We start from the raw sequence: 15,822 nt of genomic DNA, 5'->3' as shown, positions 1-15,822 counted from the left end.
ATATGGCAGTTAAATATTTTTAAAATGTGTAATTGATAGCAATTTCTTCTCTCACTTTAAATCAACACTCAACCCTAATTTTGTATAAATATTCTTGTCTTCTTTTTCTTTTAAAAAGCCTCTAAAATTATATAAGCTTCAGACCCCAAAAGGAGTAACTTATTAAGAGGAAAAGATCCTAGATTCGCCTCTGCTTCTACTTATTCCACTTCTGGGTTTATTAAACCATTACTCAGATTTTAAAACACACCACACACAAAGAAAAGTTTCTAAAATAAATGAGCTAACATGGATTTTTTCATACTCTCCACCTTCTTGATAGCCCAGAGATCCTGATATTCTTTGGACTTTGGTAATGGAATGGTAGATGTGTGTTGAGAATGGAAGGGAGTTAAGGATAAGGTTCTAGAATTCAGATGCCCCCTTAGGGTTTGAAATGTGGGGTGGGGGAGGGGAGAGAATCACTGCTTATCTTAGTCTGTTCAAGTAGCTGTAACAAAATACCATACCTGGGTGACTTACAAGTAACAGAAATGTTATTTCTCACATTTCTGGAGTCTGGGAGGCCCAAGATCAAGGTGCTAGCAGATTTGGTGTCTGGTAAGGGCTAACTTCCTTGTTCAAAAATGGTGCCTTCTTGCTGTGTCCTCACATATTGGAAGAGGTGAGGGAGCTTTTGGGGGCAGCTCTCATAAGGACACTGATCATTCATGAGGGCCTGCCTTCACGAGACCCAGTCACCTCCCAAGGGCCCCCAGTTCCTAACAGCATCACCTACGGCGGTGAGGATTTCAACATATAAATTTTAGGAGGATACAAACATTCAGATGATAGGCCAGAGCACTGACCTAGGCAATGGCATCTAGAGAAAAGAGAAAAATAATTTACTTTTGACTTGGGGTGTCTTGGGTTTAAATCCCAGTCCCACCACTTAAATCATTTGTGACCCTGAGCCCCGTGAGCTTTGATTTCTGCAGTTGTAAAAATAGGCAGAATATTAAATACCTTTTGAGTTTTCATGAAAACTAAATGCCACCTCTGAAGTTAAATGAAATTGTAAGAATGAAATAAATAGAGCTGTTTTAAAGAGTAAATGTGCTCAGTAATTGGTGTTCTGTAAATGTTAGCTTCGTTCTCAAATATATAGAGCAGGATGTCAACTTATGAAAAGAATGTAAATATTTTTTGGTTATAAATACCAATGAATTTTTCTTACAATGCCAATGGATCTATACATACTATATGGATTATATTTAAGCTTTTTGCCTTATCTTAAAGCTAATAGCAAATAGGGCAATGATGTATACAGGCAATTTACAAAAGAAGAAACAAGAATATCTAGTAACATAGCAAGAAATTTTTAACATTTTCTTGGTCATCAAACACAATCTAAACAATGAGATACCATTTTGTTTCTCACACTGGCAAAGATTAAGAAGAATGAAAATGCCCACTAGCTGGTGGTAAGGAGGGAAGGGGAAGGGTACACTCATGACATTGGATAGTGGAGTTCAAATTGGTACAGCTGTTTTGGAGATCAGTTTAAAAGTAGGCCCCCTCTCCAAAAACAAAATAAAACTTTAAAAATGTTTACTCTGCATTTAAAGCTAAAAGTATGCCTTACTCTATGATTTAGTTATGCCTCTCCTAGTTTATATTTTTTGAAGTAAAAATATGTCTTCCAAAAGACATGTATAAGAATATACATAACAGCTTTATTCAGAATAGCCTAAATGTCTATCAGAAAAAAATAAATCAATAAATTGTAGTTTTTTTTTAAAAGGATACTATGCAGCAATAAGAAGAATGAATTACTGCTATACTCCACAGCATGGATGAATCTCGCAGACATTATGTTGAGTGAAGGAAGCCAGAAACCAAAGAATACACACTCTATGATTCCATTTATATGAAGTTCAAGAACAGGGGATAGCTATTGACTGGGAAGATGCATGAAGAGCATTCTGGAAAATGTTTAATCCATTGATCTGGGTGGTGGTTATACCCGTTGTCTATACACATGTAGAATTCAACTCACAGTACACTTGAGATTTATTCACTTTGTTGTATATATGCTATACCTCAATTTAGAAGTTTTGAGAAAATATACACTTTGACTTAGCAAGTATGTTTTCATTCTAAAGAAAAAAGTCAGAGGAGTACAAAAAAGGTTTACATACAAGAATGATCACCGTAGCATTATTTATAGTAGCAAAAATCTGGAAATACAATCCAATAATAAGGAAGTAGTTAAATAAAATTATGATACATCAGATAGTAGAATGCTGTAATCATTAAATCAGATAAAATGGAAGAGTCAAAAATATGAAAAGTTTTTCATAATATAATGTTCCAAAAAAAAGTAGGTTAACCAAACAGTATTTAAGATTTAATACTATATTTGCTTAAAATATACACGTCTGTCTCCCTCTCTCTCTCTCTCTCTATATATATATATATGTATATTACATAATCCACGTGCTTATCACACGTATCTCTGACTAATGGGATTGTAGATAATTTTCCCTTTCTTTCTCTTGTTTTAAGCAGTTTTCTATATTGGACATGTCCTATTTTGTAATCTGCAAAAATCTGAAATAAAATGTAAAAGGGAAAAATGCTAGGTGTGATAGTGCATGCCTATAGTCCCAGCTACTAGGGAGGCTGAGGCAGAAGGATCACTTGAGCCCAGGAGTTTGAGACCAGCCTGACTGATGTAGCAAGACCCCATCTCAAAAAATAAAAAATGAAAATAAATAAATAAAAAGGAAGAGAAGGCCAGGTGCGGTGGCTCACGCCTGTAATCTCAGCACTTTGGGAGGCCAAGGTGGGCTGATCATCTGAGGTTGGGAGTTCGAGACCAGCCTGGGCAACCTGGTGAAACTCTGTCTCTACTAAAAATACAAAAATTAGCCAGATGTGGTGGTGCACACCTGTAATCTCAGCTACTCCAGAGGCTGAGGCAGGAGAATCACCTGAACCCAGAAGGCAAAAGTTGCAGTAAGCTGAGTTTGCAGTACTGCACTCCAGCCTGGGTGACAGAGTGAAACTCTGTCTCAAAAAAAAGGTAGGGGAGGGGATTGAAAAAGAAAGAACAAGAGTGAGCAAGTCAACTCTCTATATAAGTAAGCTGTTCTGAACATTTACATATTGCATTCTAGGTATGCCCTTGATGAAGGTAGTTAACCTCTCTAAGCCTCAGGTCCTCTCTGTAAAATGGGAATAATTATTGCACCTAACTTACGGTATTGTTATCTGGATTAAATTAAATATTCTGTATGTAGTGCTTAGCACAGTGTCTGACATATCATAAACACTTCATAAATATTAGCCATTACATTACTCTGGGACACTGGCTAAGACTCCTAGGTTACCAGAATTGACTTAACTGCTCTTGTCTTCTTTTCACCTTAGGTATCTACTGACCTGGTTATCGCTTCTTCCTTTAAGGAGTGTTAGAACACTGCCGGGGATGGGCTGACAAACATACCAGGTATTGATGCATACAGTCCCCTGAAAGGTCTCATCTGATTAGGGACATTCATTCTGAGAACCAGGTCTCAGAATTCTCTTTTGGATGCATCAAAGTCCAACTGATTCTGAGAGCCAACTTCGTGCGTATCCGTCAGAGAAGCCTTGGGGCCCAGGTTCCACACCATTCTGTATAAAAGTAGAAAGTTAGGAGATAGCTGATTCGCTTTCTCTATAGAATTATCTTCCTACAACTCACTATGGCAGTCTATCGCACAGTGGGTTTTAGTTTCTTTTTTTCCATTGCTTTCCTTGTTTTCTATTTTCATTCTTTTCTAAAATTTTCATTTCCAGAGCTGCTTCTGGGCTCTCTTCTCCCTGCGCCAACCCACCCCCACCTCCTCCCCTTTCTCCCTCCTTCCTTCCCTTTCTCGCTCTTCCTCTTCGTCTCTCTTGAGACAGGTCTAGTGGCCTGGTTGCCATCTGCTGCCTTTTTTTTTTTATGAGGTTGAGATCAGATGGCATCTAATCGATCGTCATGGTCTCCATGGTTACCAGGGTGACAGAGTACTTGGGAGAGACACATTCTCCAGCCTGGGGCTGCCAGACCATTCCTGAGAGGGGAAAGGAAATAAAACCTCTTCCATCATATTTACACATTTACATCTTTCTCAAATGCAGCAAAACACAGACCCTGTTTATGTTTTACATAGTGACCTAGTGGCTTGAGGCCAGGGAATGCAGAGTGGCTTTTTTCTATTTAAAAAAATGCACAAGGACAGAAGTAAAGGGTTTTTTGTTTTTTTGTTTTTTAGCCTCAGAACCATCCCTTCCCCTCCCTGCTCCATACAGACCATCCCTTTCTCATTTTTTTTTTCTTTTCCCTTTAAATGTTTGGGAATTAATTCAGTAATTCTACTGAGTTGTTATTCTTCCAATAAATCATGGTAGTTCTAAAACTGACAACTGACAGCTATTTGCTTTAGGGAAAGAAATAACCTTCATAAAATTACTAACACTTTAACTTTTGATTAGAATCAGTGTTAATGTTAATGTTAGTTGTTCTTTGGCCAAACATTTGTAATATAGGAAGCCATTTTTCCCACAAAGAACAGCTTCATATGATAAAATGTAAACAAAATGACCCTTATTATTAATGCAAAAAGTGCTTAGGCATGACTGTGGTCTGTAATGGTTTAATGCCCAGGGGCTGGCCAATCTGGCAGAAATACATCCAGGCCTTACTCTAATGGAATATGATGGCGTTAACAGCCCAGATCTGGTGGAAAGAGACATGAGAAAGATCTTGGTAATAAGGATATATAGCTAATGGGAAAAGGGCTAGATTTCTGGAGTAACTCAGAAATAATAAAACAACCAATTATCATACCATTAAATAATGTTAAAATTACATAAGGAATACCATCCTTGGCATATTAAAATGCCTTTAATGTTAGGCACAGATGACTTGGGCTATAAGCTGCTTTACTTCCTTTTCTGGTAATATGTTATGCTTCATAACACTTACTAGAAATTCTCCCCTTTTTTTGTGTTTGTCAGAGAAAACCGAACTTAAAATTATAGCACAGGTTCAAGGCCTATCTATAGGTGATTTTTTTTTCATTTAAAGAAAAAATGTAATGCCAAACCATGAGCAGTGCTTGCTTCCTTCCTTCCTTCTTTTGTCTCTGACTTCCCTTCAGACCTCCTGCATCTTCTTCTGTACAGTTCGTAGTAAGATTCAGATATATTCATTTGCAGTGCCTTTGGCTGTTAAGCAAATAGCACACTGATATTTGAAATAGAAATGATGCCATCAATTGGAGGAGAGACTTTAATATAAAGGGAAAATAATGTATCATGAACAAAAACCTTCTTATTCATTTTGGACCTTTGCATCTTAGCTAATGCCTGCCTCTCCTTCCCTCTCTGCAATTCCTCCTATTCTCTCTCTCTTTACTGGTGAGTTCAATCATTGAATGGCTGGGGGAACTGCTTTTATTTAATTCCCACCTCCCCGGAAAAGCTTTCCCCAAATTCCCCATCACAGACTTCTGAACTCCTAGTGTTCTTTTGGTCTGTGCCTCTCATTCAGGACTTAGCTGTGCTGCCTTTCACCCCGGCTTATGTATTTGTCATGTTTGTCTGTTGCCTCTTATTTACATTGTAAGCTCCAGAAAAGAGAGACCATTTCCTCTGCTTCTAGGCTTCTCCCTTACTTTGTACCTAGTTAGCTCTTACTAAATGTTTGATAAAGATAATAGCAGCCTGTTGTGCCTACAGGGCAAGTGACAGCTGTTTTCTCTTTTAAGACCAGGAACCAAATTTGATTCTTAGCATTTCTTCAACTGCAGGGATTTTACTTTGTGTCAGCCAAGAGGCTTTCCTTACCTCCTTGTCTTCAATACTCTTGTGCACAAGCATGCTTCTCAGAGAAGGTGGGTTCTACCTTGGAAGGAAATGAGTCGTTTCCTCCCATCAGGACAACTGCCACAGCATGGTGTCAACTCACTCTTGCCTTTAGTAAATTGAGTTTGTCAGTGCTCAGCGACACAGCTGAGTGAAATGTTGTGTGATGCGGGCTGTCTCCTGGGAGAGAGAAACTGGCATAAACCACATCCTAATGGGATCCAGAAACAAAGAAGCGTGAATGAAGTGTTAATTGCATTCATAAAGACATTAACAAAGGAATTAAAATGGCAGAAGCTTCCGTCCCCCACTCAAGATTCACAGAAAAATATGTTATCCAAAGAATGTTTCAACAATAATCATCAAAGTTTATTGCTTGCCCATTGGGGAAATAACTCTTGATACATATTAACTTTTCAAAGAACATTTTGTGTCCATTATTTTGAGTATATTAACTAACAGACAGTTTATTCCACCCTACCTCCAGTTCTTTGCTTGCTTTTGTATGATTTAAGTTTCCAAAAAATCCAGAGGCATTTTGAATGCTGATTCATTAACCATAAGGATATCTGTTAACAGTTTGAATCTGATCAATCCTACGGTTCTTATTAGAGCAAAATACTCATTATCTGGGAGAATTTTTGCTTTTTGAAATAAAATTACAAGACTGGGGGCTTATTTTACAGTGCCTCTTGAATATTCCTGAGATGATCTGCAATGTGGGCAACCCGGGGCTCCCTCCCCAGCACTGTGGCAGGGCCCCCCAGCTGCTGACAGCAGGGCTAAGCTGGCAAAAGGTCAGGAGGCTGCATTTCGCTGAAGATGGATTGCACAGATGAATATTGCACTTGCTTAATGAAGTCAAGGCCATGGATTTGGGGCCTTTTATGGTTCTTCTTGTTTCACTCAATTTCACCTTCATAGACCACGCCACTAATCCCAGCCAATCATTCTGTAGATATGTGCAACTGGTGACTAAGGGACTAGATAAAAGTGAATGAATCTAAAAAACAGTGACCAGAACTAAGAAATCTCTGTGCCTATAACAAACTCAGAATTTTTTAAAAAAAGCATGCAGAGTGAGTGTCTTGTGATCCTTGCAGAAACTCTGTGAGATATATGGAGCTGACATTCCCGCTCTCATTCTGCAGATAAGAAAGCTAAAACTCAAAGACATTAAGTAAAGTCTCAGGATTAAAATTCAGATACTTTTTATCATCTGACTGCTCTTTCTACTGTAGTCATCTAACCCTCCCAGGATCTCATTTAATTCTCACAAGAATCCTATGAAGTAAGACAGACTGTATAAATAAGTGGGTTGATTTTTCCGGGAGCCTTTTTTTTTTTTTTTTTGAGATGGAGTCCTGCTCTGTCACCCAGTCTGGAGTGCAGTGGTGCAATCTCGGCTCACTGCAACCTCTGCCTCCCAGGTTCAAGCGATTCTCCTGCCTCAGCCTCCCAAGTAGCTGGGACTACAGGCGCATGCCACTATGCCCAGCTGATTTTTGTATTTTTCGTAGAGATGGGGTTTCACCATGTTGGCCAGGATAGTCTTGATCTCTTGACCTCATGATCTGCCCGCCTTGGCCTCCCAAAGTGCTAGGATTACAGGCATGAGCCACCATGAGCCATATTAATGCCACTAGAGGAGTAGGTGCTCTCAAACCTCTCCTTAGAATTTGGCTGAACCCCCGATTATCTAAAATGCTATGTTTTTCAGTCTTGTCTAAATCAATCATATTCATGGATGTGGCATCAACTCAATGGTGGAGGTTTAAAAGTGATGAAATTCTAGTCAGTTGTATGTATCTGGGCTGATGAACACAGACCGGTGAGTGGAAGGGGGCTCAGAAGTGCACCTTCAGCATCTCAGAAAAGCTCCTGCATAGTTATTAGAATCAGACCAATTGAGTCTCTGGTTGCTTCTAATTCTGGTGCAAACATTGGGAACATTTCCTCCCAGACATGAAATATACATAAAATTCAGGTTATATGCTGTTTTGTAGTAGTTATGCTTAGTCTCATACATGTTACCATACTCTCAAGAGGTGACTATTTGTTATTAGAACATATCATTTATAGTACTTGATTTCAGAATTTTCAAATAATAGCAAATTTAGCTCCAGTGTAGCCATGCCACCAAGTTGTTCAGAAGTCTGATTCAAACAGCATTTTGAATTACCTAGAGAGTTTATTCATATTATTTGCATTTACTTTATTTATGTTTTTATAATTTTGTGTCCTAATTAGAAGGTCCTATTATGTGCTCTTAAGATGGAAGACTAATTTAATCTTTTTTTTTTTTTCTGAGATGGAGTCTCGCTCTGTCGGCCAGGCTGGAGTGCAGTGGCGCAATCTCGGCTCACTGCAAGCTCCGCCTCCCGGGTTCACACAGTTCTCCTGCCTCAGCCTCCCGAGTAGCTGGGACTACAGGCACCGGCCACCATGCCCGGCTAATTTTTTGTATTTTTAGTAGAAACGGGGTTTCACCGTTAGCCAGGATGGTCTCAATCTCCTGACCTAGTGATCCACCTGCCTCGGCCTCCCAAAGTGCTGGGATTACAGGCATGAACCACCGCGCCTGGCCTTCAACTAATTTAATCTTACCTATCTATGGCTAGGTGTGGGATGCACGATGTATAATAAATGGAAAAAAAAAAAAGTGAGCAGTTAGCCAGTTATGTATTCAATCTGGACAACTGAGGTTAAAGCCTTACTTTTTCATCAATAGCAGAAGGGTTGAAATTTCATTCATTATATTTATGTCAAAATTAAGAGTATTAGTTCATGCGCCTAAGTGAGAATTGTGTCATTATCATAGGGTGGTTATTTTCCATTTCCATTTATAAAATAAAAATGGATGAAGTTATTTTCTAGGGCTGCACTGTCCATTATGGTAAGCTACTAGACATATGTGGCTATTTAAATTAAAATTATGTGATCAAAATTAAATAAAATTAAAAATCCAGTTCCAGATTTTAAATCCTCAATAGCCATGTGGTTAGTGGCTATTGTATTGGACCATGGAGATTTATAGAATATTTTTGTACTGCAAAATGTTCTATTGAACAGTGCTGTTCTAGAGCAAACAATTGGAATTCACATATACCACAGAAATACATTCTATATCCAATCATATAGTTGTTTGTAAAACACCATATACAGTTTAGTGACAGTGACTTGGAGCGCCATCCTGCTGGGGCTTGGGTATCAAGGAAGGATGGTCTGCAGACTTCTCTCTGAGTGTGGACTGGCCCTGTGTGTCATGGGAGAGGATGATGAGCCAAATCTCTGGAGAAAGGGCAGGTGCAGATGAGCCATTTCCATTTTCCACTCCTGCAGCTCCCACAACCTCGAGTCCAGACCTGCCGCCAAGACGTGCTTGTACAGAAGCCCAAACCAAAGCACATTTTGGATTAATTTTCTGGCAGTAATTTCTTTGCAAAATCTATCTTGTGCCTTTGATTAAGGACTTTCTTTCATTTTTGCTATGAATTTCAATGAATCTGAACCTAACAGTATTTTCCACCAACCAGGACATTTAGCACAGGTATTGACCAAAAGAAATAAGGCTTCAGACAAGCAAGAATAATAACAGAAACTGAAAAATATAGTCCAGAGCTCCCCGCTGAACACTTTACGTGAATGTCATTGTCTCATTCTCATTGACAGTCAGCAAGTAAACATATCCACAGACTAAAGTAAGGTCTCTCCCTACTCTGGGAAAGGTGGGACCGTTCTTCGATATTTGTCATAGAAGCCACTTTAAACTTGTAAAAACTGAAAAGTAATAAATCACCAATCATCTTCTGTTCTCTGATGTATCTCACTAGGACTCTGCTATATTAAGAAAGAGATTGAGGCAGAATGTTTTCACAAGACTGCTCGAAGTCATTTGCAGCAAGCACATGAGATATACAACTCTCATTGCTTTTATCACATAATTCTTCAAAGTGGCCTTATTGGGCACATGTTTTATTTTCTTGGTAAACTGTAAATCCCTTGAAACTGCTAATTATACATATTTGCATCCCAAAGTATCTTATACAGTGGGAGATGCTCTGTACCTTGGTTCAACCTTATCAATATTCATTGAACAAATGAATGAATGTATGAAGGAGATCCCTGGTAACAAATTTGTCTAGCCTAATTATGATAAGTTTTGGCTGATAGGTATAGAAGAGTTGGAGCGGGGGAGAGGTGCAAAATTTGAGAAGAAACATAGATTGTGAGCTCATTGAAAAGGTATCATTTCAAAGTTTCCTTTGAATCTCCATAGGGATATGATGAAAGAGAAAATATTTTTAAGGGCAACTGTGAATTTCAATTAGAGGATCAGAGAAGAGTCGCATCCAATCTATTGTCTTTCAAAAGAATTTCTTTGCTGACATTCTGCCTGAAAGTAGGAAACGTAAAAATATTGTATTAACTTATAGTGTATAATTTTGTATTAATAGCCAAGTGGCACAATAATGGAATCAATTGACATTGCAAATAGGATGAAAATAGGATGAACATAATTGAACTGAAGCCCATATACTTTTTCACAAATTTGAATGAAAATGAATCCCAAAACTAAATGACCACTTTGTAATCTATCCTCATACTCAGATCACCCCTGGTAAGTCAGCACTCAACCCAATCTTCAATATTTCCAAGTAAAGAGAAGCATAGGGGTATGTTAAAGGCCATAAAAGGGAGTTTATGCAAATATTTCTAACCTCTTTTGTGCTTTAACAATGCCAGTCACCAACTTAACCAAGTTTTTTGATGTAACTTTCTAGGTCATGTATCTTTAAATCACCATGACTCATATTTGTCTCTGTTCCAACTGTTTTCTGGTGTCTCTCTTGCTGAAATGGTTTCAATTAGAGCCTGGAAAGGGTTGATACAGAACTCTTGCACAGTGCTTGCCAACATGGGAATTGGTTTTAAACATTGCTGTTTTTCATCCAGAAAAAAATTCCCCCTTCCCGCCCTTGAGTTAGAAGAGATTATTCTCAGACAGGCGTTTAGCTGATTTTTAATGTCAAAGAAACTTAATTTGCAAACTCGTTAGAAACTCTTTAGTAAAAGCCGCCTAGTAAAACAGATGATTAATATTGGTAAGCTCCTCATTTGCATATTAATTAGTCTCCATACTCAACTAATTAAAACTGCACTGCCTATTTGCGGACTTTCTTCTAGACTGCAGCCTTGTTTCTATGTATAAGCTTGTATTTCAACCAAAATAAGCGTTAGTGATTATGACTGTACTTTTCTTAACACACCGATTTTTCCATCTGTGATACTTAGGACTCCTCAAGGTCCTAGAACCATCTTGAAACTACCTTTGTACAAATTATAACAGTGAGAAAACTGTGACATAGGAAAATTATGACAGCAAAAGAAATCTGTCTCAACCTACTCCATCTTGTTTTTAACCACCAAGCTGTCCTTGTTCATTCCAGGGCGTAGGCCGGGCTAACTATAAAAGGAATTACGTTTATAGTTTAACTTTGAAACAAAGATGATAATAGTCCCTTCCCAAAACAAACCCCCTTTTTGCCTGGGAACCAGACCACCTTTGTAAAACTAACAAATTAGCCACAAGATTAGAAATTATGGCTCAGGAGTCATGCAGCCAGAGGCCACAAGATTCTAAACTTCCTGATATGGTTTGTGTCTGTGTTCCCACCCAAATCTCCTGTCAAATTGTAATCCCCAGTGTTGGAGGTGAAGCTTGGTGGAAGGTGATTGGATCATGGGGGTGGACTTCTCATGAATGATTTAGCACAATCTCCTTGGTGCTGTTCTTATGATGGTGAGTCTCGTGAGATGCGGTTGTTTAAAAGTATGTGTTACCTCCCCCTACCCCTACCCCCCACTCTCTCTTCCTCCTGCTTCTGCCATATTAGATGCCTGGTCCCCTTTTGCCTTCAGCCATGATTGTGAGCTTTCTGAGGCCTCCCCAAAAGCAGAAGCCACAATGCTTCCTGTACAGCCTGCAGAACCATGAACCAATTAAACCTCTTTTTTTTTTTTTTATAAATTACCCATTCTCAGGTATTTCTTTAGAGCAATGCAAGAACAGACTAATATACTCCCCAATTGCTCTTATAAATAACATCACTATTATAAAACCTAAGATTGGTGTTTGAGATATTTTTCAGACCCTGCATTCTGATGAACCAACTGGCACCACCCAGACTGGTAAACTGGCCCAACTTGTTCTGCGATCCCACCCAGAAACTGAAGACAGCAAGAAGAACCTGCTTCAACCCCCTATGATTTCAGCCCCAACCCAACCAAAGCATTCCCCCACTCCCTAGCCCCATGCCCACCAAATTACCCTTAAAAAACCCTAGTCTTCAAATTTTGGGGGAGACCGATTTAAGTAATAAAACTCTGGTCTTCTGTTTAGCCAGCTCTGCATTTATTAAACTATTTCTCTATTGTAATAATGCTGTCCCAGTAAATTGGCTCTGTCTGTGCAAGTGCAACAGGCAAGAGCAACTGTAAGGGCAGTTACAATCTCTAAGCAGCCATTTTATTGGGCCAAATCACTTTTGTCCCAGTATAGCCATATGTTGCTTAATGACGTGGATATGTTTTGTGAAATGCATCATTAGGTGATTTTGTCATTGTGTGACACCATACAGTCTGCTTATACAAACCTAGATGGCACAGCCTACTACACACCTAGGCTATATGGTGTAGCTCATTCCTCCTGGGCTACAAACCTGTACAGTATGTTACAGCACTGACTACTGTAGGCGATTGTAACACAATGGTAATTATTTGTGTATCTAAAAGTATCTAAATATAGAAAAAGTACAGTAAAAATACAGCATTATAATCTTATGGGACCACCATGAGAGCTGTGGTCTGTTGGTGACTGAAACCATATTGTGCAGCACATGACTGTATTTGTGAGCTTCTTCAGATTTTGATGGGAAGAAAACAGTTGGATGACACAGTGACTGGCAATAATTAAAGTGGAAAAGGTACCAAACTATATCTCAATATTTGGTGTTTTTAAGTCTTGCTCTAGGCTGGACGCAGTGGCTCATACCTGTAATATCAGCACTTTAGGAGGTCGAGGCGGGCAGATTACCTGAGGTCGGGAGCTCCAGACCAGCCTGACCAACATGGAGAAACCCCATCTCTACTAATAATACAAAGATTAGTCTGGCATGGTGGCGCATGCCTGTAATCCCAGCTACTAGGGAAGCTGAGGCATGAGAATCACTTGAACCTGGGAGGTGGAGGTTGCGATGAGCTGAGATCACGCCATCACACTCCAGCCTAGGCAACAAGAGCGAAACTCCATCTCAAAAAAAAAAAAAGGTAACTCTTGCTCTATAAATGAATATATCTTTCCAGTATAATTTTTTATATTTAAACTTGGCTACTTTAAAATTATTTAATCATTATTTTATGATTTAATTTTTAGTAAACAATTATTGGGTGGGAAAGCAGGCTAATTTGTTGTTAAAAATTATGCTTGCAGAAAACCTAGTGGTTTGGATCACAAGACCCCAGCTTTTATTGATGAGAATGAATTTCCACTGTAGACAAAACAAAACCAACTAAATAAACAAAAATAAAAAAATATCTATGAAAGGCCGGGCATGGTGGATCACGCCTGTAATCCCAGCACTTTGGGAGGCTGAAGCAGGCGGATCACGAAGTCAGGAGTTCGAGACCAGCCTGGCCAACATGGCGAAATCCCATCTCTACTAAAAACACAAAAATTATCCGAGCGTGGTGGTGTGCATCTGTAGTCCCAGCTACTTGGGAGGCTGAGGCAGGAGAATCGCTTGAACCTGGGAGGCGAAGGTTGCAGTGAGCCAAGATCGCACCACTGCACTCTAGCCTGGGCGACAGAGCGAGACTCTGTCTCAAAAAAAAAAAAAACCAACTATGGAAAGAAACAATCTTTAAGTACAGAGTCATCAAATGAGATTCAGGAGAAATTCTATCAGTCCAATAACTGAATGACATTGACCAAATTGCTGAATTTCTCTTTCCTTTATTACAACAGAAAATAAGTATGCATAGAATATCCACATCAGGCATTTTCCTGTGACACCCTCTCCCCAAATTGAGTAAGATGTCACTATTAGATTCTTTCATAGCCCCCCATGTTTACTCCTCTCATAGCCTGTACTTCATGGTATATAGTCATATCTTTTTTTGTTCATACTCCTTATTGGATGCTTCTTCACAGCACAGTCTCTGTCTTGTCTATCATTATATCTCCCAGTGCTTAGCATTATCACAGGCATTATATATCCAAGTGCTTCTGGTATTTAAGTAATTGCCAAATAAATAAATGAATAAACAAATATATTAATACGTGGATACAAAATAAATAAGGCATGCATTTTAATTATTTATGACTGTATGACAAAAAGCTTCAAAACTTAGAGACTAATAACAATAATTTACTGTTTCTCATGATTCTGTGGGTTGCTTGGAAAGCTCTTCTGCTGTTTCACCTGAGCTCACTCATGGTGCTGCATTCAGTTGGGGGATTTCCAGGGGGTTGAGCTCAGTTGAGACAGCTGAGGATCTGGACATTTCTCTCTGTATGTCTTTCATCTTCAGGCTGGCTCCTTGGACTTCTTAACCTGGTGAGAGCAATGTGCCAATGTGCAAACACTTACTGAACTCACATCATGTTTGCTGACATCTCTTAGGCCAAAGCAAATCATTTAGCCAAGCCTAGAATAAATGTAGGAAGAAATTACACATGGGCATGAATACTGTATTTGGGAGAACCTGAGTGTAATAATGAACCACAAATGTCTCTACCTTAAGGGATTTCTTAATTCAGGGGTGTTCAATCGTTTGGCTTCCCTGGGCCACATTAGAAGAATGGTCTTGGGTCACACATAAAATACACTAATATGATAGCTGATGAGCTTTAAAAAAATCACAAAAAAGGCCGGGCGCTGTGGCTCATGCCTGTAATCCCAGCTCTTTGGGAGACGGAGGTGGGCGGATCACGAGGTCAAGAGATTGAGACCATCCTGCCCAACATGGTGGAAACCCACCTCTACTAAAAATACAAAAATTAGCTGGGCGTGGTGGCGCGCGCCTGTAGGGAGGCTGCTAGCTACTCGGGAGGCTGAGGCTGGAGAATCACTTGAACCCAGGAGGTAGAAGTTGCAGTGAGCTGAGATTGCGCCACTGCACTCTAGCCTGGTGACAGAGTGAGACTCCATCTTAAAAAAAAAAAAAAAAAATCGCAAAAAAACCTCATAATGTTTGAAGAAAGTTTACTGATTTGTGTTGGGCTGCATTCAAAGCCATCCTAGGCCACATGTGGCTCACAGGCTGCGGGTTGGACAAGTTTGTCTTAATCAAAGCAGATGAGTGAGTATACAGCTAACCTAATGTAATAAATGTTATGCCGGAGATAACAACAAACTGCTTAGGATATAGGTACAGACAGCATTAGAGCCAGGAGGTCTTATTTTGAACCTCTCTCCTTTTATTAACTGCTGTGTGACCTTAGGTAAGTTACTTAACCTGTCAAAATAGTGGCTTTATGATTTTAAAAATGGGTATAAGGCCTACTTGATATTTGTTGCAACTTCCTTCTAATATGACATACTGTTCTACAGAGGCTTGAAAAGCTAAAGCCTGTATTTATCAGACTCATTTGCAGCTAAAGCTCTTGATGTGACTTAGATCAACCGATTAAATATGTACTATGAGAATTGACTTTGAATCAATTGGGAAAATATGAAGTGGCTTGAAGGGCATTGAAGGGCATCAACTTTTGCTGGAAGGATATAGCAGCTGTAGCACAACTCCAGGGCCAACAGTGCTGGTGGTGGAGTCACGTTCCAGTTACATGGCTTTGATATCAGAATCTATGAGTCTGCAGTAGGCATAGCACCTTCTGGAAGCCTAGTGTTCCACCTATAGTAGAGAGAGCAGTTCCCTAGG

The 15,822-nt window shown here is 39.3% G+C and overlaps 1 long non-coding RNA gene across 1 annotated transcript; it reads left to right on the top strand.

Moving 5' to 3' along the window:
- The first annotated feature begins 572 nt into the window (after nucleotides 1-572).
- LOC116469559 (uncharacterized) lies at nucleotides 573-12,198 on the top strand. Its single transcript, XR_009213773.1, has 3 exons — nucleotides 573-600; nucleotides 3,415-3,493; nucleotides 12,033-12,198. It is a non-coding gene; the product is annotated as an uncharacterized LOC116469559 (long non-coding RNA).
- Nucleotides 12,199-15,822: the final 3,624 nt, after the last annotated feature.

Source organism: Hylobates moloch, unplaced genomic scaffold (genome assembly GCF_009828535.3).
Source record: "Hylobates moloch isolate HMO894 unplaced genomic scaffold, HMol_V3 SCAFFOLD_5, whole genome shotgun sequence".
NCBI classification, from domain to species: domain Eukaryota; kingdom Metazoa; phylum Chordata; class Mammalia; order Primates; family Hylobatidae; genus Hylobates; species Hylobates moloch.
The sequence above is the reverse complement of the archived record's forward strand: the minus strand, read 5'-3'. Positions and strand labels throughout refer to the sequence as shown.